The sequence below is a fragment of the Hipposideros armiger genome, unplaced genomic scaffold (genome assembly GCF_001890085.2).
Source record: "Hipposideros armiger isolate ML-2016 unplaced genomic scaffold, ASM189008v1 scaffold_1801, whole genome shotgun sequence".
Classification (NCBI taxonomy): Eukaryota; Metazoa; Chordata; class Mammalia; order Chiroptera; family Hipposideridae; genus Hipposideros; species Hipposideros armiger.
The window spans coordinates 43,432-70,984 of record NW_017733151.1 but is presented as its reverse complement, the minus strand read 5'-3'; the positions used below and the strand labels follow the sequence as shown (position 1 = coordinate 70,984).

The 27,553-nt window shown below is 38.3% G+C and overlaps 1 pseudogene; it reads right to left on the bottom strand.

The window, feature by feature from the left end:
* LOC109378208 (tigger transposable element-derived protein 1-like) overlaps window positions 1-20,822 on the bottom strand; it is a 21,850-nt pseudogene extending 1,028 nt beyond the window's left edge.
* Between the last annotated feature and the right edge of the window lie 6,731 nt (window positions 20,823-27,553).

Genomic DNA, 27,553 nt, shown 5'->3' with positions numbered 1-27,553 from the left:
ATTTAGCATAATTCTTAAGGGCCCTAGGATTTTCGAAATACTTGTAGTAAATGAGCATTGGCTTCAACTTAAAGTCACCAGCTGCATTAGCCCCTAACAAGAGAGTTAGCCTGTCTTTAGAAGCTCTGGAGCCAGGCATTGACTTCTCCTGTCTAGCTATGAAAGTCCTAGATGGCATCTTCTTCCATATAAGGCTGTTTCACCTACATGGAAAATTGTTGCTTAATGCAGCCCCCTTCATGAATTATCTTAGCTGGATCTTCTGGATAACTTGCTGCTTCACGTTGCACTTTTATGTTATGGAGATGGCTTCTTTCCTTAAAACCTCATGCACCAACCTCTGCTAGCTTCAAACTTTCCTTCTGCAGCCTCCTCACCTCTCTCAGCCTTCAGAGTTGAAGAGAGTTAGGTAGGGCCTTGCTCTGGATTAGGCTTTGGTTTAAGGACATGTTGTGGCTGGATTGATCCTCTATCCAGATCACTAAACATTTCTCCATATCAGTAAAAATTGGCTGTTTTGCCTTCTTATCAATTGTGTGTTCACTGGAGTAGCACTTTTAATTTCCTTCAAGAACTTCTCCTTTGAATTCCACAGCTTGGCTAATTGTTTGGTTCAAGAGGCCTAGCTTTCAGCCTACTCATCTTTTGTCATGCCTTCCTTACTAAGCTTAATCATTTCTAGTTTTTGAATTAAAGTGAGAGCCGTGTGACCCTTCCTTTCACTTAAGCAATAGTAAGGTTATTAGCTGACATAATTTCAATATTATTGCATCTCAAAGAATAGGAAGCCTGCAGAGAGGGAGATATCGGAGGAATGGCCGGTTAAATGCAAACAACGTTTATCAGTTAAGTTCAACATCTTATATGGGCACAGTTCATGGTGCCCCAAAACAATTACAACAGCAACATCAAAGATCACTGATCACAGATCACTATAACAAATACAATAATGATGAGAAAATTTGAAATATTGTGATGACTACCAAACTGTGACACAGAGACACCAAGTGAGAAAATGCTATTAGAAAAATGGCACCATTAGACTTGCTCCACACAGGGTTGAAACAAACTTCCATCTGTAAAAAATATAATATCTGCGAATGCAATCAAGGAAACCACAATAAAATTTGAGGTGTGCCTCTATTCAGTCAAAGAGACACCCTACTTTAAATTGTTAACATAGTGGAGAAAGTTGACTTAGTTTATTTTATGATAATAGCCAATATTGTTAAAAATGAGCATATAAGCACTCTGTCCACTATTGGTGACATTGTAAATTGATACCACCTTTCTGAAGGGATATTTGACCCTAAAGGGTCTGATTCTTTGCAAGCTAAAACTTAGCCTACAAATTTTCGTGGAGGCTCACAGAAGATAAGATGCTCCTGTAGCCACAGCATCATTATTTTCTTACTCCAATCCTCAAAGCCCCAATTTCCACAGAGGCAAGTGAAAAGGGCCATGTGACACATGCCTATAAGCTAGATTGCAATACAGGAGAGGAACTCGAACCTAACTTACTCTATGCTGGACAGTGAGCATGCCCACCCGATGCTGTGGAGGAAGACATTATCTCTGCCTTTCAAGATTGTTCGCTACACAAATATCTGTGAAAAAAATTTGAAACAAAGGCAGTAAGTGGCTCTACTTACCTACTTACAAAATGGAGATAATTATCGCCCAACATACCCTAAATATCAAAATATCTTAAAAAAATATCTGATATTACATGAAATATGGGATTGTTAAATCAGACCCAAATGAATAAAAGACCTTACTCAACATGGAGATAATTTCAAGTACATAAATAATGGCAAGGCACAGGGATATCAGGATAAGGTCTGAGACAATCCCCCAAGTCCTTCCTTGTCACAGTACGCCTCTAGGAATAGCGTGTAGTCACATTACTTACACAGAAGAGAACTGTGGCAGTCATTTCATACTCATTCAGCCACTCAGTTTCATATTCATTTACATAATGTATATGACCTATTCCAGGGACCTATTCCTAAATATAGGTTTACTTACCATAAACAATTCTAGACGGATGGGCTATATCCTGCTAAAAGCACTCCATAGTAAAAACTCCCTGCTAGCAAATCCCGTCGATGGATTTGCTACCAGGGATGTCATTAGTGTATTTGTAGGAGGTAGGTGAGGTAGGTGTGCTTATTCTCAACTTTTTGAAGCTCTTGGCAACTCAGTTCCCTCATCCATAAAATAAGAAAAATAAGAGCACTTCTGTCATGTGTTTCTGAGGATTAAATGTGTCAGTACATGTAAAGCCATTACGCTCATACAGTAAAAACCGTGTTGGTTAACACTATTATGATGAAACAATGAAGTCTTTTAGGGATATGTTTTAAAACTTTGATGTCGTTGTATGATTAAAATCTAATACAATCTTCTTTTTAGTTTTGGAGAAATATTTAATGCAATAGGAAAATGGTCCTAAAACTGTATCCCTATACCTGTTTTGCAAAATACGTACACATGCACGACATATACACAAAATACTAAAAGAAAAACCTTCAAATATTAATGTCCATTGAGGTTGAGGGTAGATTACTTCTTCTGTATACATTTTAATATTTTCCACATTTTCTATAATGAGAATTTATCTTTTAAAAGGATTAGACCTATAGCATTTTAATCATGGGAAAATCTAACACTTGAAGCAAAGTTTTAAAATAACTTTCTGTAGATTCCATTTGTAGTAGTATGCATACGTTAACCTGATGAATCCACATTGATTCAACTTCTGTTCAAAATCCTTTTGTGCTAGGGCTTTCCAATTACAGGAAGAACCTGTTCAAGATGAAAAACATTTGCATTATCTTATAATGGTGCTTCCACTGTTTAAATTTATGCTTGTCCCTCAAAACCTGTGCCTTGTTTGTCTCTCTCTTTATAATGCTTCCTACATATCAGACCCTAATTAATATTTCCTACATGCCAGAGAGACTTTCTTCATTTATTCAATACAAGGAGATGCTCAGTTGTGGATTGTGTTTACCCTCCAGCAGAAATTCTGTGTGCTATAATAAAACTTTGAAGCTTGAACTGTGTAAAATACCTGAGAATCCATATTAACTATTGTGTCACTTGCATGAAAACCAGCTTGATTATAAAGCCAGTTGGTTATATTCATAAACTAGGTCAATTGATTTTTTTGACTGACTTTGAATTTTCCTAACAAAAGTAAGTAAATTATTGACTCAGTTAGAGCTGAAGGACACCTTAGGAATTATCTAAGTAATACAGAATTTAGGGCAACCTGCCTATCTACTGTGCAATTAAATTCAGCTGACCTGGCCAAGCAGTGCTTGCTTTCTCTGCCATTGTATGATGTGTTTCCTTTGAGAATCTGGGTGCAGAAGTTAAAGAAGGCAATATTCTCAGATCCAGGAGGACTGTTCTTTCCTTCTTTGGTAGTGAGTATCTGAGTAGATAAACTTCTCTGCCTCTTCCAAACAGGCTCTGAGACCCTTCCTCCTTTTACAGATGTGGAAACTGTGATCCAGGGTAGGGTAGGTGGTAGCTTAAAACAAGATTGTTAGAAATAAACCAGCTAAAAGGCCAGGGTTTTGACATAAGTTCATGTTATATTTAGTAAACTAAACCAACTCTCTTTAAAGCACCATCTGTCAAAAAAAAAACCAAAAAACAAAAAAACTATTTGAATCAATCACAGTAGATATACACATGGCTTTTTTCTTCTGGACAAGTTACCTGGAATGAGTTAGGCAGGTGTAACTATCATAAACAAATAGTTTTTTTTTTCATGTAAATAGGAAATCTAAAGCAAAAGCTCATCTGTGAAATGAGTCACTGTGGCTTGTGGGACTAGGAATGAGACATATTGCAACACTGACAGCTCAAGTGGATGTATTTTAATCAATGGCACAAGGTATAGTGAGCCTGTAAGAAACAACTTAAATTCCAGGACTCAGAAAATGGGGAAGCAGAAGTGGTTGACTTGTCCAGCTTAACCTCAGGTTGTAGTTGAGTTTGGAGATGCAGGGTAACCAGTGATCCCTAAACTGTACAATTGGGAAAGGCAGAGGATGTCTATGCACCATTAACAAGGAGAAGAGTAAAAAATAATTTGTTGACCCCATATACACTTTCGCATTTCAGAACATTTTTCTGGATTCTCTTATGAGTGAGGAATAGTCAAACAACATGCATAGAATTTTTCTGTAGTTCATCAGTGATACTGATCACTAGAACTTCTTCAGAAGATTCTGATAGGCTATTCACTTAGCTTGAATAGCAAAATGTATGAAGTGGCATTGCCTGAGGGCTTTATACACAGAAAAAAAATTGAAAATATAGCCAGCTGCCAGATGGAAGATGTGTATGCAGAGCTCAGAAAACTGCTGCGGAGCAAACATTGCCGAACAATAGCAACTGGGGCCTGCCTTGGCACTTGTTATTTATCTGCATTTATTCATAAAATTTTAATGTTTGGACATTAAACAGAACACAGAAGAGATATTGCTATGGTCTGCTAAGTGTTAGTGCTGGATTAAGACCTATCGTCAGAGTTATGAAAAACACAACCGCACAAGCAGCTGTAATGATTTAAGAAAATATGGCTGCTGCTGTTCTGTCATCTAGGATGATGGCACTTACTGATAAAAATACACATTACTTCATATAACTTATTTATGATCTACATGGATTCGTACAACAGCTGCATGCTATCATGTTCTGCAATGATATATACTGTCATTGGCCAGGTTTGTAGAAGTAGCCTCAGAAATTACCTTTCCTCGGGGTATCTGTATGTAAGAATATAGGACCCTTGTTTCAGCTTAATTTGCCTAATTACCATGGATTATTCTATGTTGCGAAGGGTTGTTTCTGAAGGCAATTTATGAGGGTACTTTGTGTGCTATGGGAAATGTAAAAATAATGTTTCCAAAATAAGATGTAGAAAAGGAATGCAGAACTTGGGAGTCGGACAAAGGAAAGATGTTTACCTCTCCATATCTCTCTGTTTTTACATCTATGAAAACTGGTAATACCTTGTTTACATAGTTGTTGGGATAATTTAATGAAACATCGTAAATGAACGCGCTGATCGTAGTCTGGTTTATAACAAGGTAACAGTCAGGACAAAGTTATTACTACCTGGTTCCTCTCACGACCTAGAATTATAAACTGTGAGGAGGAGGGAGTGATGGTCTCTCCACCAGAATACCCTAAGACAACTATACCACTCTCTACCCTCTACCCTCCACCCCTCACACATCTCAATATTAGTTATGACTAATTATCTATGTACACCCACAGTCTAAAGCCCCAACCAGTGTGGAAACCAGCCAAAAATGTATTAATAGTTTGCTTCCTAGCAACTATTTGGAAACAGTTCACAGCTGCCATCCATGCCTGATGAATGAGCTTGTGGGTATGTTCCCAGCCCCAGGTGCCTGTGAGAGCATCGTGCTGAAACTTCCTGACCGACACTAATGCCGTGCAGTGTCTCTGCTAGACTCCCAGCAGACCAAGCTCTTTCTGATAGGCTGGAAATACTGTCTGGCCTCAGCTTGTGGCCATTACTCATAATGCTCACGAACGTCACCTCTGTTGCTCTCAAAACGTCACGAAAAATATCTGCCCCAATTAGAACAGAATTTTTTGGAACAGTTATTCTACCTAGCTTGGATTTTAGCTTGGCCAGCGTTCCTGGCATTTATGACACGGTTTACACCACTGTTCACTCCTTTCTCACCTTGTGCTTGCATCCTGTCTTTGTTGCACTCAAGTCTACATACACTGGTTCCAGTTTACATCCATCTGTTTATTGGCTTTCCGTTCTTGGAAGAGCTCCTACAGTCAATAATGCAGCCCAGACATTTTAAGACACTCTTGAATGCTTTATAAAGGCTCATTTAGCATGAAATTCATGCAATGGGGGAAGTTAATTCATGGCTTCTACTTCTTATGAAGCTGTTAAACCAAGTTTGCTTAGGTTAACAAACTGGTTTTCTACTGAGACTAATTTGTCCACTTACATCATATGCTCCATATTCAACAAATAAAACATTTTAAATGAAAAGAACCACAGTTTTCTCCATAGCTAGTACAAGAATTCGCCCTGGATTCTGTAAGAGGAAGTGGTGTACTCTACACAGTGACTTAGGAAGAATGAGAGAGCATATTCTGAACCAATAGAGAATGAATGTCTGACTGTCCTGAGTCCAGAAAATTAAAAGACTCAGAAGTGGAATATTATACTACATTATAGAAAATTATAGAAAAGTCTAAACTATTCTTCAGAAAAATTTTATTTTCAAAGTCTTTTCTATCTATGCATGCCATTTAGACTTCCTAACAAAACATTTTGGACTACACTCTCCTCAGCTGCATAAATTTACTTAATAGAAATATCCTAATTATACATGACTAGGCAGACTCACATTAGAGTTTAAGATGTTTGAAAATGTTATTTTAAATAACTAGCAATGTTTAAGCTATCTATTATAGAGAAATGCATAGAAGAACTAGAATGACACAAATATCTCAATTTTCTAAAAAGATAATGGATAGATCCCAGCAATGTAGACCTAAATAGATAAATATTTAATTATAATACAACATAAAATTAAAAAAAGAAGCATAAGTGGACTAGGAGAAGGCATAAAGCTTGGCGCTACAATTAATGGTAGAATAGATTAATAAATATTCATTACAATTCACTGTGTCAGATTCTAGAAGTCCCAGCCCCGTCAAGTCCCAAACATTGCTCAACAGATTTCTGGGTAGGAAAGAGCCATCTCTGCAAAAAAAACAGGAGCACTCATTGTCTATAGAATAAGGAGTGAAGTGACCACTTATGTCTGTGTATTTCCTCCCCTACACCTGACTATTCTCATTGTCTTTTTTCTTTTTTTTCCATATTTGTAGCTAAAATCATGCTGACTGGGGACAACAAGGAGTCACAACTTATTTTCATGATGAAAAGAAGAAGGAGGGAAAAGGTAATTGGTCTTGTTTTTTTTCTTTTTCCTCATTCCTCTTTGTTGTTACATAGTTCTTAGTGTTTTGTACTTCTTGATCGTGTTTCCTTTTGTCATCTCGATTTGCTTCTCCTTTTCTTGGTCCTTGCTTTTTTATCATCTTCATCAATACTTCTTTTCTCTTTCTATTTCATGCCTTCTCTTCCTGAATAGCTGCAAAAGTACATATCACTCACTAACAAACAGGCTTGGAGCATCTTTGTAGGACTCGTACATATCTCGAGCTATCAGAAGCTCACCAGGAATATTTTAAAGCCTTTATCAATAAACAGTGTCAGTTCCCTCTACAAAGACCACTACAGAAACCTGCTAACCCAACAAAAATGAGTCCATTACACTTATTGAACTAACATAGATCACCGCCTTGATCGTTTCAATAATGCCCCAAAAGGGAGATGTTAGGTAAGGTTTGGGACTTTGGAGCCTGAGATAAAGAGGTTTGAGGCAGTTTGTCAAGATGGGAAAGTAACTGGAGGTGGGAAGTCGATGACATATCATTTAGGGTCGTTGCGCTAGCAGGTCGACGATCTTGAAACAAGTCTTGATAATCAGACTATTGCTCTGATAAGGAAGCTGTGTGTCTAGGTGAATGAAGTGTTGTCCAAATCATTGCCTAGGTAGTTTGGCTTATAAAAACTTCTTCCAACAAAAAATCAAATTATTTACTGGTTTGCAGTTTTATCTTCCTGGGCAAGAATTTCCTAAGCAAACAGTTATATCATATTGACACAGGTGGTCTCCGTTCCATTCCCAATATTTAAATTATGTGGGCGCAGTAGAAGTAGTTCTTATAGAAAGAATGGTCTTAGTTCAACACAAAAAAGATTTGAGGAAAGTATTGAATACAAAAGTCTCCCATGATACACTCTGGAAAGAAGGTGAAATATAAGCTGACAGTTCTCAGGGAAGGTACTATACCCTGGTGGGTATTTGGAAATATGTATAGGGAGTGCTATTGACATTTAGACGGTAGCGTCAAGGGATACTAAATGAATTGCAATATACAAGGAAGTCCCACACAACAAATTGTCATGTCTGAAATACCACTCCAGCCCCCATTACAAAACAGTGACTGGATGATAGCAATTTTAGGTAGAGTCCCACTGTTTAAAAGCCACACTAGAAGTATACAAATTAGCAACTTTTCATGATATAGGAGTCATCCCCATTAACATGTCCAAAGTTCTGTACTTTTGTTTTCAACATTAAAAAAAGAAAGAAAGAAGAAAAAGGACTAGGAAGAATAAAATAATATCAGAAGAGATGAATGGCTACTATAATAGGTGACACATTTAAGATTCCAATTTTTTTCAAAAGAAAAAAAAGAAGTGGGAAATTTAACAGGGATAACATAGAGAATTTAGTATACACCCACCAAAATAAAATTAAGTCTGCTTCCAGAAGACCATGCTTAGCAGTTTAAGCAAGGAAGATTTAAAAATTTTAGCATATCACAAAATTAATAGGACCTAACAATTTGGTGAAAATTGGATTAAATTACTGGAAGAACACTAGAGTTCCACTTTCAAAGCCCATTAGGATAATTGTATTGGATTATGTACGTTACTATATTTTAGAGAGACAGTAACAAAACGAGATGAAGCCAGGACAAAATAAGCAAAATGATGAAGGGTGTAGAGACCGTAGCATACCCATCCTGTGTGAGAAATGACTAAAGTCATCAAGGGCTTTGAGTTAGAGATATAGAGAAGTAGAGGCTAAAGAGAAATTGTTGCCTTCAACAATATTTTAAGAACTTTTATCTTACAGGCTTGACATTATTCTAGAGTCTTGAGACACAATCTATGGCCCACCAACCACCAGTATTGGCATCACTGGGGAGCTCATAAGAAATGCAGAATCTCAGGTCTCATCCCACACTCATTAAATTAGAATCTGCGTTTTCACAAGATCCCCAGGTGATTCTTATATGCACATCCGTGTCTGAGTAGTGATTAGAAAAGTGTTTCCCGAACTTATCCGAAAGTAATAGTCACCTGATGTAGGTGATAAAATGCAGATCCCCAGGCCCAAATTCAGACTTTCTGGTTCAGAATTTTCCAGTGGAAAAGATCAGGTAATCTATAAGTGGATCAAGTGCAACAGGTGATAGTAATCAGGCAAGTTTGGGAAACTGTTCTAATTCACAGAACTAGATCAAGAAAGACATTCGAATCAGCTAGATTTGGAATACAATTTCTAAAACTTTGTCCCATCAGAAGAATAAGCTGCTTTGGGAGGTAATGAGCCCTGGTCAAACAGCTATTATAAGTAAAGGCTGACCCATCTGTCAGAAGTGACAAAGTAGGGAAGTTTGTTCTCCGTGGGAGGCAGAACTAAATGATCTATGTTTCCTTCCAAATATAAAATGTAGATTCTTCTAAGTCCAGCTGTGATTTCTCAAACCAATTTGTAGACATACACTTAGTAATAAAAGCCAGAGGCAAATCCAAGAATAAAAAACACTGACCCCCATTGCTGTGATCCATTCCCACTGTTGCCTTTCATGGGCATTTGCTGGTAATTCATCTCAACTGTGATTCCATGGCACCAGCAACTGAAAATAGATCCATGGGTTCCAGGAAGTAATTAAGCATTTTTCTATTGAGCTCAGCTTGAATTAACTTCAAGAAGTCTTGCAGCTGCCTAGGTTTTTCACACCAAGTCATGTCATGGTGCATAATTTGATGCTGTAATTTATTCACAGCTAATTCTTATTAAATGAAGCCCAGTGGCAGTTTTACTATAATAAGGAAAGAAAGTACTACTTGTTTCATTGCCAGAAAAATGTTCACTTAGGGGAAAATTCGAGACCTACCTATGATCTGTTAATATACAAGTCTCAAATTGAGCAGATACAAGACTTCTCAAATTGAACTGCTATGAAATTCCAAACTTATTTCTCTTATATTCCTCCAGTTATATGAAGATGAGATTCAATTAGAGTTTTGCCCTTCTGTTTCAAACTCTAGCACCAAGTTACACCACTTAAGATTTTGCAGCAGATATTGGAACACAATCAGACAGCTGTCATTTCATTCAGCCATGCCCTCTTTCCTTTTATGTATTAAAGTTGTTATGGAGGAAAAAATAGACGCTCTGAGTAAAGAGGGAGAGTGGAGCGAAGGGGAGAGGATCTGTCAGGTGTGAAAACTGGCTTTACCAGTCTAAGGCTTGGACCTTAATTGCATAACCCATTACTCCATGTCAGTACGCATCACGTGTGAGTATTAGATTAGTGCAGGGGGTGATGCTATGATTGCATGGAAGTATACAGAGGAAAAGGAAGCATATGAGGTTCTCTGGTGTTCAAAAAAAGTCATTTGCTGTAACTTTTTTTTTTTAAAGAAAAAGCCTTTTTTCCCAGTTTGAATCTAAGGAATAACACTTTGAGGTTCTCTGGTGTTCAAAAAAAGTCATTTGCTATAACTTTTTTTTTTAAAGAAACAGCCTTTTTTTCCAGTTTGAATCTAAGGAATAACACTTTATGCTCTCCCAGTGAGTGGCATTACCACCCACCAACCATCTCATGCTACAAATCTCCAAATTATGATCAGTGCTTTCTCTTCCTAACCCCATTCAATTCAATAGTCCTCTCTATTTTACCTATTAAAATGCCCTTTAAAATAGTAAATCCTCTCCAAACTAATGAGTTAATAATCATCCATTTATTTAATGTATATTTCTGAGCATCAATTTTGTGTTGGATGTAGTCTCACACTAAAGATTAAAAAGTGAACCAACCAAGGTCATTGCAATCAGCTAGCCCCTACATTATAAAACAGGCCTCCATCTCTTTCCCTTCATTTAAGTCTTTCCTTTCCTCAAACAATGAATTTCTACCATGATGAATGATTCTTATGGCAGATCAGACTCTGGTGAAGTCTAAATGATTCCCAACTGGCTAAAAAAAAATTGTTTCCCAGTGTGAGTAATGAGTAATCATGAAAGTCACCTGAATTTTTTGGAAAGAAAGGCGTCAGGAGGGAGAGAGAGACAAGGAAAATTAATCCTTAGTCCCCCCCACACACACACACACGCATCTGCAGAACCACGTGCTCCAGGCATGCAGGGACAATACCTATATGTATGGGTTGTTTGCAAAGCTTCACAGTCATTTTGGTTTGCAAGCAAGATTGCGAATGACTGGACTGGCATAGCAGGTGCCTTAAAGAATGTGAAGTGCTGTGTGTATGGTGGGTCAGGGCAGATTGTGGAGAATTTTGAATGCTGTACTCTTTAGTGTTTCCTAAACTTGCCTGATCCTAAGAATTCCAGGGAGCCTGGTAAAAAGTCAGCTTTCTTGGCCCCACTCCAAACCTACAAAATAAAAGCCCAATGGGGAGTGTGCAGAGATATCGGGAAAGATTACTACCTCCTGTCCAATCAACCTCATGTCAGAGTCCTGTTGTGAAATCTAATGAGATATGTACTATTCAGCCCACCTGGGTGGCAGGAGCGGCAGAGGGACGCATAGAGTGGAAAACACACTGTAGAAGTTAAAGCCTTGGGTAAGATATGCTGTTCCTCTTATAATGGTGACTCTTGGTTGACTCTTGACTGGTGGTTGCCTGTTACAGTGGGCATCGTGAATTCAGCTGGGATTTTACTGAATCCCAACTATGTGCAAGGCACTACAGTAAAGATTAAAAATAAAGCAGGAAAAAAGACAGAGCCCATCTCTGCCTTTGGAAGATCACAAGAAGGACAGACTACCAGGAAGTTAAAATAATGTGACAAGTGCTATAATAGGGATTATGTTTTCACCTTCATTTCTGAAGGAAACTGACCTAAACTTGGTAAGCTGGGAAAATCCTTCCAGGCATGGAAGATAAAGAGCAATTAACCAAAGAAGGAGGGGAGTGTGAAGCTCTGGAACAGTGATTTGGCCAAAGGGAACAGCATAGGCTGAGATCCAACGGAAAAGAACATGACAAGTTCAGGGGACTGAGAACAGTTTAGAATGTACGCGTGTATGAGGAAATGAATGGTAACTGCTAAGGCTGCAGAGGCAGACATGAACCAATTTGTGATGGACCCTTATAAGGTTTGTAAATGAGGTTTCAGAGTTTTAACTTATATTCTGGAGGTAAACAGAGATATCAGAACTTTTTTAAAGTATTTTAAGCAATGGAGTGACTTTGTATGAGTTATAGTGAAGGGGAAAAAAGTCACTTTAATTGCAGTTTGAGAAATTCGCTGTGAGGAGGGCCTGATTGGGACTGGAAGGTAAGCCGGGTCCCTCCACCTGGCAGCGGTGGTGCCAGGGCAGAAGCGAAGGCACCAGATAAGCTTGGTGCATTTTAAAAGAAGGACATAGTTTACTTAGAATTGGGGATAAAATAAGTTTTGTATTTTGTATTCCTAAGAGGTTTCATCACATACCTGTGTATACAAAGTCAGCAGAACCTTGCTCCTCTCTGGCAGCCAAGCTCATGTTTTCATAACGAAAGCTCAGAAAGTAGAAAATTTTATTGTTGTAACAGATTAGAAAATTTGGCACTTTTGTCTAGTCCCTGAGGTGTCCCACCAAAAAAAAACCCCCCAAAAAACCCACAAAACTTGAAAGCAAAGATGATAGCACTTCTCAGCATAGTTAGTGACTCAGTACTAAGCAGCCATCATCAGTATTAAAAAAATAAGATGTACTTAGATGTTTATTTAAAGTATGGGCTTTATTATTGGAGAGATGCAAATTAGTCTAAATTACAGTATCTGTTCAGTGAAAAACAGAAACTTCATGAAACTCCCTTTCAGCAACATTAAAAAGCCAATCATGCAAATTTTGAAGGAAAATTATCAGAAGATTTGGAGCTAAAAAGAGAAATGTCTTGACGAGAAGCAAAACAAAGAAAAAAAGGAACAATCAAACAAACAAATGAAAAATTGTCTGATACTGCCTTCAAGTTCAGTTTCAATACCATGTAGGAGAGAATTGTCTTATTTAGAAGTGCCTTTAGAAAAGTGCTGTGCTGCAGATATGGCCAAATCTGTCTGAGGCAAAAAGGGGCAACCAAATAGTTCCCTTAGGGATCTCACCAACAAACACATTTTAACATATTCTAGACATCAGAACAATTCGTTAAGAGCCTGAGGGTAAACCTACTTATTTTTACAACTGCTTGATAGCATACACCATAATGATTTGGCTATAGTATTGGCTGGAAGACTAAGTAATTTGAAACTACTTGTTAGTAGGTACTTATTATTATAAAGACACTTCCCATAATTTGAGTGAGTTCTAGTAAAAACTGTTTTTTTTTAATTATGTGTAGCAACTTCCTAGGTAAATATAAGAATAGTTGTGATTTGTGATTTTTCTGTGAACCTTGAGTTGTCCCAGGATATCAGGTATCATCAACATGGTCTGAAAACTAGCCCTGTTTTTTCTTTACCTCTTATCTTAAGCATCTTAAGACATTTAATAAGTAAAATACAAAACCGCTACAGATTAAATCATTTCTCAATTTCTAATGCAAACTGAAGTAATTCTGTTTCTTTCTCATGTACATGCTTCCCTAAAGAACAACCCCAACAATTAGTGCTATGATAGTAGCAACCAACACAGACAGTTGCCGTTACACTAGACCAGGGGTCGGCAAACTGCAGCTTGCGAGCCACATGCGGCTCTTTGGGTACGTTCCATCTCAAAAGTTTGCCGACCCTTGGAAGAGCCAATCCTGTCCCTCACAAAAATTTAAAAATTATTCAAGAGCCATAAATATATTTTTACATAATCACCATTATGTGAATAATATCCTTTAAAATTTTTATAAATGAAACTATGATAGTTTTATTTTCATTTTCAATTTTACTTCAGAGCATGCAGCTCGTGAGCTGCAGTTTGCTGACCCCTGGAGGCCCTTCCATCTCCAAAGTTTGCCAACCCCTGCACTAGAGGGAAGCTACACCCAGGGGGAGATTGTGCTATTACAGGGAGGCTTGACTGTAAAGGGGACTATTGAGGAAAGGAAGAAAAGTGACAGAATTATTTATGTGTATGCTTTAAAACATATTAAGTGGTTTGGATTCTAAGTGTTCAAATCCAATTTGTGGGAGGTTATCGCATCACAACCAATGAATTGTCTGGATACCAATTGTGTGGTCTACAATTCAACTCAATTCTAACACTGTCTACTGGAGAGAGCATCCGACTCCACAAGTTAAGATTTCAGTCCTATAAGACTGCATCCCCCTCCCACTTTAGATTCCAATCACAAGTCCAAACTGTTACCTCCACTTCTGATTGGCTGTAAGGTACAGGGTCTCGAGACCACTCCTTGAGTTCTATTAATTTACTAGAGTAGCTCACAGAACTCAGGAAACACATTTACTCACTAGATTACCAGTTTATTAAAAAAGGATATATACTACAAAGTGACAATAATGAAAACAGCTTGGTATTGGCAGGAAAACAGACATACAGACCATTGGAATAGAATTGAGAACCCAGAAATAAACCAACATATATTGGCAGATGATTTCTGACAAAGAGCCAAAAACAGACAAGAAAAGAAAGCCTCTTCGATAAATGGTGCTGAATAATTAGAAAGCCACATGCAAAAGAATGAAGCTAGATTGCTATCTATCACCATACATCAAAGTTAACAAAAAATGGATCAAAGACCTAAACATAAGACCTGAAATAATAAGGTACATAGGAGAGAGTATAGGCACTAAACTTTTGGACCTTGGGGTAAGAGAAAATTTTGTGAATTTGACCTCAAAGGCAAAAAAAGTAAAAGCAAAAATGAATGAAATGGGATTATATCAAACTAAAAAGCTTCTGCACAGCAAAAGAAACCATCAACAAAACAAAGAGGCAGCCAACCAAATGGGAGAAGATATTTGCAAACAACACCTCTGATAAGGGGCTAATATGCAAAATATGTGAAGAACTCGTACAACTCAACAACAACAAAAAACAAACAATCCAATTAAAAAATGGGCAGAGATACAGTGCGGTGGTCAGGCCTCTACACCAACTATGAAGTGGTCTCCCCAACAAGACATGAGTCCATCTGGCCCCCCTAAGAAATATTTACAACATTATTGATTATATTCCCCAGACTGTCTTTTCTATCCCTGAGGCCATATTGTAGTTACCAATTTGTATTGTCTCATCCCTTCTCCTTCTCCTTCATCCCCACCCCCTCCCAACTAACAACCCTCAGATTTTCCTCTGTGTCTCTGAGACTATCTCCGTCTACATCTCCCATCCTGATGTTGAATAATATTGTATGTCAACTATAATTATGTATACATATAGTCACGGGACATGGAGTAGAGAGTGGGAATGGAGTCAATGGAATTGTAATAGATAAGCATGATATCGGGGGTGGGAGGGCAGTAGATGGGGGAAGGGGAGTTGTTACTTTGTGAGGGTGAAAAGGATAACTATTGCATTGTTCTGTACACCTGGAACTAACAATTAAAAAAATTTAAAAAAAAATGGGCAGAGGACCTCAACAGACACTTCACTCAAGAAGATAAACAGCCAACAGATGTGTGAAAAAATGCTCAACTTCACTAGCTGTTAGGGAAATACAAATCAAAACCACAATGAAATACCACCACCTCACACCTGTTAGATGGCTGTCATCAATAAGACAAGGAATGACAAATGTTGGAGAAGCTGTGGAGAAAAAGGAACCTACGTACACGGCAGGTGGGAATGTAAATTGGTACAGCCACTATGGAAATGGTATAGAGGTTCCTCAAAAAATTAAGAATAGTATTATTATATGACCCAGCAATCCCCCTCCTGGGTATCTACCCAAAAAAGTTGAAAACGTCCATAAAGATTACATATATATATATATATATATATATATATATATATATACACACACACAATTCTGTATCAAAAACATTTTTAATGCTTCTACTTTGTAATGTTTCTATTAGAAACTTGTGGGAGCCTGGCTCTCAGTGCCTCAGCCAAGCAAAGAAAAGTTGCAAATTAGCTTGGCTGTAGACAAATTATAAAAAAAAAAAAAATTCCCCTCTTCCTAAAGCAGAAAGAAGACTTTACTGTTCATATGTAATATCCGATTACGATACATTGAGTGTAGTTTTTGACAAATTCATTTGACCAATGTCTGTTTCTGGACTTCTGAATCTTATCTCACTACCTTATTTTTTTAATGAACTATTTAATTCAATTGGCACTTAGCAAAGTAAAGTTCTGAGCCAAAAATTATCTCCTGGTTTGAGTAAAAAATTCTCAAACAATAGTTGGCATGAGGAGTTGTTTGTTTGTTTGCTTTGTTTTGTTTAATATCTATGACTAAGAATGCCAGGGCCAACAGTAATAATCTAGGAGTAACATTTTTAGTGAACTTGTCTGTTTATGCGACTAGACTATATATTACTTGAAGATATTTGTCTATCTATTGGGTTGTCAGAAAAGTCATGACGCATTTTTGCAACTAAAAACAGAAAAAATACGTCACGACTTTTCCAACAACCAAATTATCTATCTATGTATCTATCTATCTATCTCCTAGCAAAGGTCTCACACAGAGTAGCTGTGCCAGAAAATTTTGAGGAATGAAAAAATGAAATGGGAAAAAATATTAATAAAAGAAATGTCTAAAGTATTGCTGAGTTAATGATACATGTAAGAAAGTTCTTTGATGTACAAATTAGTTATTACAAGGCACTTTACAATGAATTGCAAGGGTACCATTTTGTCCTAGTGGTCAACAGTTTTGTCTTCTGTGAAATTATCCTGAAAAAAGTAAAGTGTGATTGTTATTACTAAACGACTCAAAAATGGAATCCCCACAGACATTACTGAGGGGAGAAAGAGGTTTCACAGAAATAAAGAATAAACAAACAAAGCCCAAAATTATGAACTCGAGAAATATGTGTTGGTAGTAGAATGCCTGAAACAAATTGTCAGCTTTGTCCTGACTTCTGATTCTAAGGATCTTTATATTTCAATATATATAGTAATTTATACATACATATCATTTCTTTCCCCGTCAAGCAGATTATGGAGTTCGTAAAGAATTTTCAAATTGTTAGGGTTCTGCTGTCAAAAATATACATTTTTTGAGAGGGCGAAGTCATGCTCCCAAATTTCCCTGGTTCCATATCTGATATCATTCTACCCTGAAGCTTTCTCCTTCCTTGTCAGAGCCTCCTCCACAGAACATAGGCTCTTTACGTCCAGAAGCCAGGACTGATCTGCCTGTGTCTCACCAACAACCAGCCCAATGCCTGTCTCATTGGGGTAAAGTCAGTAAATATCTATGGAATGAATACATGAAAGAGTGAATGAGCAAAATCATGCCTCTGGGGGCCGGCCAAGTGGCTCAGTGGGTTAAGAGCTCCCTGAAGAGTGCGAACTCCGAGCAACAGCGGTTCGACTCCTGGCCTGAGCTGAGCAGCCGCTGTTGGCAGGATGGCTCAGCTAAAAAAAAAAAAAAAAATCATGCCTCTGGAGTATCTGCATAATAGAATTTCAGGTTTGTTGGCAGATGAAGCAAAATCGTCAGAATTAATCAGAGATGAAACTGTATTCTCCTATACCACCAGAATTTAAGAAAATCACTGATTCACAATGACCTGAGCTGTACTGTCTCATTTCCAGTGCTATTGGGATTTCAACGTGGTGAAGGAAAATTGAACACTTACAGGATGCATTACAAGGAAGACACATCTGCGCAATGTGGCAAGCCACAACATGAAGAGTGGAAATTTAGGCTATCTTATCTGAGATTACTACAATACAAGTAAATGTTTTCATCAAATACACAGTGATTTTTTATGGGAAAATAAATGACCAAAATAATCTTTACATTGTAATTGTATAGCACTTTTCAGTTAATAAGTCATCTTTGAAAATTTAAATGTGCAAGCATATATTTGATGCATATATAGAGAGATGTGTATGTATCAATCAAAAGATTATTAGATAAATGTCATTTGAACTTTCTAAAACGTTTTGAGGTAGCTAAGTTAGAAATATTACTATATTTACAGGTCAGGAAAATGTTGGATTACTTGCTCACCCACAAAAGACCAAGATTCAAGCATGGACCCCCCCTCTAGTCATGTGAAAAGAACTAGCCTGGGTGGCTGCCAATTTCCAGGGAGCTTATAAACGCTATTTAGGAGGGCAGCAGCATTTAGCTGGCTTTCATCCAGACCTCTGCCCTGTGCTTTTGACCTGCCTGTCTGTCTGTGGCTTCTCAATGCTCTGCATTATTCGGGCCCCAGTTCTTCCCCTCAGCACCCCCATTTATCTGCCTTTGCCATACCCTTTCCCTGGCTCCACCCCAGCCCTGCACTGGTTATGTTAGTCCTCTTGCTTCCATCTGGGAAAAGTAATCAGGCGTTCTCCTGAGACGCTGGCATCCCAGACTGTCACTGGGACCAAGTGTAGCACCTTCAAGATCAGCCTGGGATCTAAGCTGCATGCTGCTGGAGGATGGAATCCTGGCACAGGACCTAGATGTCTGCCCCCTCAGCTTAGGCACCAAAGAGCAAGCAAGGATCCCAGTGGTACACTGGTGCTCAGGCCCACTGCCACTCTCAGGAGAGGGTGTGGCCCTCCTCAGCTTCTCTTTGCAGAAACAGAAGCATGGGCTTCAAAACGTTGTTCTGATGCCTATCAGGGAAACACACTGTTAGGTGCCGTTCTCCTACAGCCTGGAAACCAGGATGCTCCACGACTCTCCTGCTTCCTAGCTCCCCAGGGACAGACTTGCCTGCTAAAATGCTAAAAAACACCGAGTCACGATGTTTGTCAAGGGGTAGAATCACCGTGTAATACAACCACTAGATTTGCTCTAGTGCCTCCGCCCAGCACTTTCCCTTAACCGGTGCCTTAAATTGTCCTACTTGCCCACCCCCCACCTCCTCCCAACGCTCTGGACCTCAGCCCAGAAGGATTCTTTCTGTCCTTGTACTGAGGACCAGAGGCCCCTGCCTCTAAAGCCAGACCACAGGCATCTCAAGCAACAGTGGGCTTACAAGTCATAAAAGCTATATATGTTTAATTGTCTCACTTCATCCTTAAAGAACCTGTAGTGCATTTTCATTACAAAAATTACAATTCTCTAGATTTCACAGATGAGGAAAGTGAGCTTCAGAGAATTTCGAAGGAACCTCAGTGCCTCAAAACGAGTTTATGTCAGAGCCTGAGCTTAAATGTGAAAGTCTAATGTGAGCTCTGGGGCAGGGGCAGGGAGGTGGGGGGTACAGAGAATGGAGATTTTACCTCCACACGCCCCCTGGACTAAGCAGTGGCATATGCTGAGGGGGCCTTTATTTTCACAGGGATTAAAGTGCAGTAACAGTGAATTAGAAGCGACTCGCTGGTAATGGCAAAAAGCACCAAGGCAGCATTTGGATAATTTTTAATCCTACTTGTTTTAGTCCTAGTGGACCATGAATGCAACCAGACAGGGAGCACCCATAAATCAAAGAACTGGAGGATCGTGGGCATGTTGGAGAAATTTGGGTTTTCCCTCCCACAGCCTCCACTTTAGGAAAACACTCTGACATTTTGTGACGGGATTCTTGGACACAGCATGTTCAGTGCCTCCAGTTACCCAGAAGCCCTGACTCCCCAACATTGTGCTCTGCCCCTGCTCACCTCCCCACCTCACTTCATCTCTGCCCCGTCAGCTCCACCTGCCAGTGTGACCTTCTGCATTTCACACAAAGGCCACGTTCTCTCGTATTTCCAGGTGCTTGGTCATACTTTTCATTTCTGGCTGGAACGCCCTTACTCCATTCTCTTTTTTCTTTTATCATCTTCCACAAATATGCTTAGCCATTACTATATTTGTCAAACCTCTCTGAATTCCCCTAATTACGGATTAGTTACCCCGATGGGCCTTTCTCACACACTATGCTGTTCCCTCCTTGTAATGACGTCACTCACTAAACGGTAAGCTCCCGAAGAGCAGAACCCGTTTATAACTGTTAGAAATATGTCTGGCACATAGTATACACTCCAGAAAATGTTTATTAATTTAATGTTGCATTTTTACTGTTAGAGAGGTTAGTTCCAGGATTATCTACATCTACAGAAATTGGAGTAATAGCAAATAGGGATAGAAATAGGACAGAACTACAATAAATGGCAAGTTAAGTCAGNTTTGCATTCACCAAGCCACCTCACTTATGATTTCCCTTTTAACCCCGAATGCGGTGTGCAGAAGGATCGTGTTCACTCGGTTGAGTTCATTCTCAGTTTTTGACACAAAATAAAGGAGGCCAATGGTAATTGGTGGCCATGGTATTGCACTGAGATGACAGGCAGATGACATCAGCTTTTTCCTCCCCAAATCAGCCTTCCTGGAAGCTATGTTGACTGGGTCCTCCAGGAAGGACACAAAGATGGAATTAAAAGTGAAAGAGATTTAAATGTCGGGGCAAATGCCAATGAAAGAACAGAAGTAGGCAGGGAAAGCCTTCAGACTGGAATGTTGAGCCACCTAGGAAAGGAGAAGAAAAGAAAAAACATCAGGTAGAAAGATTTTAAAATGACAGTGAAATTTGGTGCAAGTGTCATACAGCTGAACAGGTTGCTCTCGCACAAAGATACAGCGTGAAGGAGTCTCTCATTGGACATAACTCACCAGACCCTATTACGCAGCCGTACTCAGCCACTCAGTAGGGACTGCCTGGGAAGCACGTGGCCCCGGTTCAAACACTACAGTGCAGCGTCCTCTCAGCTCACCAGCAAATTCTTTCTTGAAAGGAAATCTGCACAGCACAGCTGTGGCTCCCGTATCCTACCTCTTGCGCTGCACGAATCCACTTTTCAGACATGTTCGCGTTACGGATCCTCCAGGTTCCAACTGATCTGTTTCTGTGGAGAAGCTTGGAAAAGGGAGATTCATGGGACAAAGGGCAGCAGTTGGTCTCCCTCCTTCACTGTCCATTCTAAGTATCTGATTTCTGCTTGTCTCAGTGACTTAACTGATAGTATGACTCCAATCCACATTCCCAAAGCAACTCTATCCTNTGGAATTTAATCAGAACACCAACTTTTATTGAAATTTCCCAAAGTAATGTAGCTTATACATGAAAGAGATGGAACTTGAACGTGATCTTTGAACTGTAAAGTCTCCAGTATTTCTACTATTCCATATTGTCTCATCATTTTCTTTCAGAATCCTCCTTTTTAAATTTCTGCCAGGTATTTCTTCAAGTTGGTCTTGCACACATCTGGTAGGGCCACCTGTGACCTCTAGGAAATTCTCAAACCTTTCTGCTGTTCCACATAGCTTCTGTCTACCACAATGGGATAGAGACTCTCCTCTTGACCTTATGCATTAATTACATATTCATATTAATAATTAATAACCATATTAATAACCAAAATGAGAATATGCACTTAGTTCTTTTCTACCCACCCTGCTCCTAGAGTAGAGGACACTCTATGGAGATAATCATACAGCATTATTTACTCTAAAATTGTACTAGGCATATTTGGATTCAAGGGAGGGTAAACACTGGGAGTTATCAAATTATCTGAGTTGAAAATGGAATAATAGAGAGGTGAAGAACTTGTGAACAGCTGTGTATGGGGGCATATTTGAAAAAAACTGCAAAATCACATAGAGTTATTCAAAACATTATGTAATAGAGAGGAAATAAAGAAATGTATTATCTGCTAGCTTATCTCTTTTATCCACACCAGAGAACCTTAATTCTCATTTTCTAGGACTGCTGGGTATATTTAATTCTGCCAAATTATCTCATAATAGTTAAATGATAACTATAAAACATATTAGTTAGCATATTAAAAATATGTCATACAGGGTATTGGAGGAGTTGTTACAGGCCGGGTGGATGGTAGCAGGACCAGAAGACATGGAAGAGGTGGTTATCAAATTCCAAATGTTCAGTATTTTACTTCTTCAGTGTAATAGGTCACCTAGTACGAATGAGAGCCCAATCGCTGCCTGAGTTTAATTCTTGATTTTATAACTCACAAGATTGAGACCCTGAGCGAGTTACTTCTAAGCATCTGATCCCTCATTTGTAGCGATAACAACAGAAATTGGTTGTGAGGCTCAAATGAGTCATGCCCTTAAGCACTTAGTATAAGGAAGTTTCCATTGATGTTTGTTCTTTGTATTAGAGCCTGAAAATTACTCCTCCCAAAATTTACCTTCAAGAAAGCATCTGCTAAGGACTGGTTAACAGTGGTTATATTGTGGCTAGCCAGAAACGCTCTGGATAGCATTATTTCTTTGATGATTTTGCTACTAATAAGACTCCTTTCCATACTTTCAAATCTTGAAAATATATCTTGTATTTATACAACAATTACGTTTTCAAGTGCAATTGTATATATTTTCTTATTTGGTCTGACAACCAGTACTTTAGCTTCATGGCTACTGCGCTGTTTTTGTAGGTGAGTCTGCCACTGCACTAAGCTTTGGTTAAGACCTATATGAGAGCACCCACCTGTACCCAGTGCATGAGGTGGAGTCGAGGCTGGAATTTGGAAAGTCACTGAAAGTACACATGGCACCTCTCTCTGCCCTTTACCTCTAAACACCTATATGAGATACTTGCTAGACTATGTGGTAACCCTATAGAGGTTGCAAATTAAGTGTTTGACACTAATATTCATTCATTACATAAGTTAAAAATAAGCTAATATGTGCAATGTTTNATTGCATTTGTCCACAGTCACAATCACGCAAGGAAGCACTAAAAACCACCCAGCGGGATGACCTGGGCTGTGCAGGTAGCTTTCCTGCTCCACTGTTTGAATACGTTTCATACTTAGTGGTGCCATTTCCATATGCCCATGTACGAAGCTCTCCACTTGACCTCCTTAGTTTTGATCTTCCCATCTTTTTCCTTTCAGGCTCCTAACCAGGTGCTCAGGCCATTGGCCACCGCTCCTAGCTCTGTACATATCCCCTGCTAGGGCCACTTCATCTTATGATGGACAGCAGGAGAGTAAACATAGTTATGGGGCAACACTGCAAATGTATTTCGTTGTTCATTCTGTATAAATACCAACTATTTGTAATAGAAAAGGATGCATTTGCCAAAGCAGTGGCTGCGTACCATGTGCCTTAGGCCATCATAGTCTGTTCCAGCAAAGATATCTCATCTATAGTAGCCAAAATCAGGGCTGTTACTTGGATGAGCTTGCAGTAGTATAAAGTCACTCTCTAGAATGTATGTTTTCTGCAAGGACAAGGCTTCCAAATTTAATGGCAACATAACAATGACTACCACCCCCACATCCTTAACATCCTTAGGAGTAGAACTAATCCCTACCATACCCCTGGAATGTCATGTTGTTTTGTTTAGCTCTATTTTGATGATGGAGGGGAACAATTTCAGAGGTTTCCACTTGATCACTCTGATTCCACAGGATGGTGATCTAGGTGGGGCTTACATTAACTGTCAAGTATGTCAACTCCAATTATATGTTCAAGGACCTGGGAGATGACCATTTCCATCTTACCATGAACTACCTACCAATGGGCCTACCTGACGTTATTGAGCTGGTAGGTTTGATAGAATTNTGTGGGATCTGAACTGGGGCCCTGCTGCTCAGAGCTGGCGTCCCAAGCCAGTTCTTAACCAACGTGCCACTCAGCCAGCCTTGCAGAGAAATTTTTAAATGATAAATATCTATATCTATATATCTATATATATATTTATGTATCTATATATCTATGTCTATATCTATACCTATATCTATATCCTTTTGGATCCTTTTTGCTCATAGCAAACAGTCATAGCATCTGAGGTTTCTTTTTCAATCCTTACAATCATTCTTTGTCACGTCACTCTCTTTTAATTTTCTGCATGCATCTTGGGTCTCTCTGATATTGTTCTTGTTTATTTTCTGCTTCCCCTACCACCAAAAATTAAGCTCCATGGAAAAGGAGGAAATTGGCTTGTTTTATTGTTGCCTTTTTCTCCACACCTAAGATAGCTCTTGATACTTAGAGTGTGCTTAATAAATATTAAATGAGAGAACAAGTAAGTACAAGTCTTCTGACTTTTCCTGTATCCCTGTGACTGAGGTTAGCTGTTCTAATAAATCATTAGTAGACAGAGATCATGCCTATTTTGGTAACAATTGATTTTCAAAATAAGTTGTTTTGCTAAAAATAAACCTGTGTTTAAAAGATATACCAAGGCATATTAAAATTTTTAAGAGTACATTTGGGCATTTATCAACTCAAGTCAGGCAATGCCAAACCAGTCCCTTGAGGCTCTGTATTTATCAATGCATTTAAGTCAAGTATCCCACGTATAGCCTAATTATTTCAATCTACAATTCAAGCAAGTTTCTGCCTGGCTATAGGACTATGAAGTTGGGCCTAAAATGTTGTTTACAATCACATTCAAATACGTTTTTTCAGTTAATATGATACAAGCACATATAGAAAATTACAAAGGCAGCTTGAGGTTATCACTTACAAGCAAATGTGAAATGTTACATCCCAAGAAATACCAGGTGTCCTGGAGGACACTTGGAAGGCAGTAGCTACTTGACCTCACTTACTTGGCATATTCTGTGACTTTACCTACATGCTGGAGTACACCTGAATAAACAGAATAAATTTGACTTGGTGAAGGAGAAACCCGTCCTCATAAGTAATAATTATATAATACGAAAAGTGTAGCCAAGCATGATGTTTCTTGGATGACTAGCAATTGAAAGTATTTATCATTTAATTGAAGAATTCACTTCAGAGAAATTTGTGAACAGAGCTTATGCTAATATTGTCCTGAAGGTTTCAATTCGTCTTCTCTAATATAAGACAAGCAAACTACTATTCACTGTAATAAAGAAAAATTTCATTGTATTTCAAGATGTCAATAACAGTGAGATAGATTTTTGATAGAGTTCCCTCTGTAGCTATTGTTCAGCCCATCCAGATATCCTGATCTAGCTTCCCAAGGAACTCAGTTATACCACTATTTTGAAAATACTCTATATGTGCATAGTACATACTATATAAAGTGGGAGAGAGTAAGCCTCTGTTTAAAAATTATATATAATATACATGATGTATATTCTTTATAACATTTATATATTATATACGAGCACATAACATATATCAATTATACGAGCATATAACGTATATATCAATATATATAAAATGTTAAATTTCCAAATTCTTTTTCTGACCTAAATTATTGCTGAAAGAGCCTAACAGGTTTCTGGTCACATTTCCCTCAAATTTATCAAATACATGACTGCCAACATTGGCTTCAAACTTGCAACTATGACTATGCCACAGTATCTACTCAAAACCTTTCAACAGTCCCCTTTTGACTCTAGGATAAAATTCAAGTTCTTAACATGGCATAAACCCTTCGTTATGCATCCCCGACATGCATACCTTCACCGTATGCTCCAACNACTCATATAAGATCCAAGGTGTGAATTTACACTCTTCCTATAGATTATGGGAATATGTTTAGCCAGCATTTTCCAAATTGAGATTCCATGGAATAGTTGTTGCAGGAGATTTTTATAGGTCTCCACATACTCAGAGGTTAAAAAAGTCAAATATGTTGGGGAATATTGCCTAATCTTGGAGATGCATAATGCACCAATGTACCTTTCAAGCCTCTGAAGAGAGAGTGCAGCATAAGGAAAGGGACTACTTCACAGACATCTCTTTCAGCTCCTAAAATGAAGAGATAATAATTTTCCTGGTTTATTTTAAAAGTTACAAGAAGATATTGCCTTATAAAGAAGGGACAGAAAGCTACAAGGTGAAAGTCAGTAGAGAGAAGTGTAGGCTAAGAAGCACAATGAACTCATTAAATTAATAATAATTAACAATACAAGGAAGTCTAAATTCAAGAGCAAATTTTCAGTCCACAGTGGGGTACAATAAGTAGTAGAATTGACTTGCAGAAAGTAAAATCAGTAATATGGCAAACAAACTTCAGAATCTCTGAGAATACAACAGGAAAAGACATAAATGTGATGAGACAATGTGATAAACATTTTGAGCAGAATCATGGGTTCAACCTATGAATTAAATGTGCTACTCTTGAAAATGCAATAAGATTAATAGCAAAAGCAAAACCAAGATATAATTGAAATACTTCTGGGAAAAAAAAAATAGAAAACTGGAAACTACCCATTAAATGACTTACCAAGTTATGTGGAAAAACACACCAAAAACTCACACCTAGCTTCATGCTGAGTTCTGGCATTTTTAACTGTTTATTTTGGAAATGTACAAACATACATAAATATAAAGGGAGCAATGTAATAAACCTTCAGGTATCCATCACACAGCTTCAGCCATTACAAATATTATGTTTTCCTTTCATTGTAATCCCTCTTTATTTCCTTTTGGGGGGAATATTCCATACTCTGTTTCCTTTTGCCTATAAATACACAACTTTAACAAATCAGAAGATACTTTTCATAACCACCATAATATTAACACACCTAACAGTGTTAATAGTAAACTTAATTTCCTTTTGGCCAGATCATAAAAATACAGGGAGTTTAGACAACCACCCCTAACTGATTTTAGTTAAAATACCTTACCTTTAATAAAAACAAAACAAACTAAAGAAAACAGAAAACACCTTGTATACACATTCTTAAGGCCCAACTTGGAATATTGGAAAGGGATTTGAAAGTGAGCGTCCCTGAAGCCCACGGTTCTGGGGCTTCAAGGGAAATTCACCTCTAGCTGGAACCACTGTATAGCATCCCATTAAGAGGTTGCAAGATCCCACAGGGTACATGATTGTGAGACACACCAAGAAGCCTGGACTCTAAGCACAGAACAGATAATCTGCCTTGTTGCTGCGTTTCATGGAGCTTGATATGTAAATGATACTTAAGTTTAAAAGAATGAACAATTGCAGTGGAGTCCACCATCCCCCCTCCTCCCCACCCCAAGACTCAACAAAGATTTCTGTGCCTCAAATATATCAGAACTACTGGACTGTAAGCAATAGTGTTGAGACGAACTAAGGGCTTTTCAGCAGTAACCAGTATAGACCAAGTCTAAAAAAAAAAAAAGAGGCGGGGCCTGCTTCAACTGGAACACAGCATAAGACCCAGAGCCCTTAGCATAACACTGGAAGGGTTAAATCCAAATAATGAACGAGACTGAATTCCTGACTGGCAAGACAAAACGAGGTTTAAATTCTAATTATTTTGATTGAAAGGAAATAAATATTATTTTTCTAGCACAATTGTGGATTCATGCTAAGATTCATAACTGCCGCATTTATATTGAGTGCTTAAATTATGTTAGGCATTGTCCTATACGTAAATCCATTTAATGTTATAATAACCTTCTGACTCTATAGTACATAGGGGTTAGAGGCTCATGATTTGGTCTCACACAGACCTAATCTCAAATATTGGCTCTTCCATTTATTAATTCATGACCTACGGGATGATTCATAACTGCTGTATTCATCAGTTTCCTAGTCTGCAAAATGTGATTATTGCTACAATCTGTATCGTTGGCTTATTACTATCAGGATGAAATAAGATAGCCCATAATAAATTTCAGTATACATTC